At 43.8% G+C, this 2,097-nt stretch overlaps 1 pseudogene; it reads right to left on the bottom strand.

Moving 5' to 3' along the window:
• Positions 1-1,773: 1,773 nt before the first annotated feature.
• Positions 1,774-1,892, bottom strand: LOC134897966 (5S ribosomal RNA; annotated as a pseudogene).
• Between the last annotated feature and the right edge of the window lie 205 nt (positions 1,893-2,097).

Raw genomic sequence — 2,097 nt, 5'->3', positions numbered from 1 at the left:
CACAATACCCCATAATGACAACGTGAAAAAAGTTTTTGAGATTTTTTAAAATTTATTAAAAATAAAACTAAGAAATCACATGTACATAAGTATTCACAGACTTTGCCATGGAGCTCAAAATTGAGCTCAGGTGCATCCTGTTTTCACTGATCATCCTTGAGATGTTCCTACAGCTTATTTGGAGTCCACCTGTGGTAAATTCAGTTGATTGGACATGATTTTGAAAGGCACACACCTGTCTATATAAGGTCCCACACTTGACAGTGCATGTCTGAGAATAAACCGTGCATGAAGTCAAAGGATTTGTCTGTAGACCTCCGAGACAGGATTGTCTAGAGCAGGTATGTCCAAACTGCGGCCCTCCAGCTGTTGAGAAAATACACATCCCAACATGCCCTGACACAGCTTTAGCATTCTCTGACAACAATACTGTGTCAGGGCATGCTGGGATATGTTGTTTCACAACAGCTGGAGGGCAGCAGTTTGGACATGCCTGGTCTAGAGGCACAAATCTGGGGAAGGGTACAGAAAAATATCTGCTGCTTTGAAGGGCCTAATGAGCACAGTGGCCTCCATCATCCATAAATGAAAGCAGTTCAGAACCACCAGGAATCTTCCTAGGGCTTGCCTGCTGTTTAATCTGAGCAATTGGGGGAGAAGGGCCCTAGTCAGGGAGTTGACCAAGAACCCGGTGGTCACTCGGTCAGAGCTACAGCATTCCTCTGTGGAGAGAGGAGAACCTTCCAGAAGGACACCCATCTCTGCAGCAATCCACCAATAAGGCCTGTATGGTAAAGTGGCCAGACGGAAGCCACTCTTTAGTAAAAAACACAAGGCAACCTGCCTGGAGGTTGAAAAATGCACCTGAAGGACTCTCAGACCATGAGAAACACAATTCTCTGGTCTGATGAGACAAAGATTGAACTCTTTGGTGTGAATGCCAGGCATCATGTTTGGAGGAAATCAGGCACCGCTCCTCACCAGGCCAATACCATTCCTACAGTGAAGCATGGTGGTGGCATCATGCTGTGGGGATGTTTTTCAGTGGCAGGAACTGGGAGACTAGTCAGGACAAAAGGGAAAGATGAATGCAGCAATGTACAGAGACATCCTGGATGAAAACCTGCTCCCGAGCGCTCTTGACCTTAGACTGAGGCGACGGTTCATCTTTCAGCAGGACAACGACCCTAAGCACACAGCCAAGATATCAAAGAAATGGCTTCCGGACAACTCTGAATGTCCTTGAGTGGAAAAAAACAACAACTTTGCAGAAGACTCTTGTGTGGGTGCACTCTTGTTTTTGTTATATGACTATTAATTAAAACATAACTTTTATTAACTCATTTAAAATAAATCCTCACTCTCATACTCCACCATGTTTGGTTAATAAGATGTATTTATATCTATACACAAAAAAGTGCTTCAAAAATTGGAAATGTTCTGGTTAGTCTATCACCAAAAGACTTGTAGGGGGATGTAGACACTCTAGTTCTACATCCAATTCCTAACCAACCAGCACAAGCGAAGCTTGTTTTAATGAGACCTCAATGGGTCATGATTGACCGGACCATTCTTATCAGGAGTATGTATCCTAACAACAATATATGCACATATAGGGGTGCCTGCTAGATTTCCCCGTAATTTGAAGACAATAAATTTAGCTGATTTTAGCTTTAGATATCTAAAGAAGAAAGAAAACAGAAGATAAGAGGGGAAAAAAGGGGAGAGAGAAAGTGGTGATCCTGCTGTTGGTATCCGGTCGGAGAGGGTCATTAATTACAACACCGGGTATTCTCTGGGGGTCTCCCTCACAGGTACTGACCCAGCCCGCCACCGTTTTGCTTCCAAGATCGGACGAGATCGGGCTCTGTCGGTGGGGTATGGTAGTAATTTTTAGACGCAATTGGTCGACTCACCAATGAGAGTGCACCAATTTAAAAATTTCAGAAAAAAGGCAAACTGTGGATCTGCTGTCTACGTTAGGCGCAGGTTTTCACCTGTGAATCATAGATGAGAGTCCGCTGATAAACAGAAAATTGTAGGTAAAGATAAAGATAAAGGTAAACGTTATGTTAGGGTCTCCTGCCCTGTGCTGCC

This window comes from Pseudophryne corroboree, chromosome 3 (genome assembly GCF_028390025.1).
Source record: "Pseudophryne corroboree isolate aPseCor3 chromosome 3, aPseCor3.hap2, whole genome shotgun sequence".
In the NCBI taxonomy this organism is placed as follows: domain Eukaryota; kingdom Metazoa; phylum Chordata; class Amphibia; order Anura; family Myobatrachidae; genus Pseudophryne; species Pseudophryne corroboree.
This window is presented reverse-complemented; position numbering and strand designations above follow the sequence as displayed.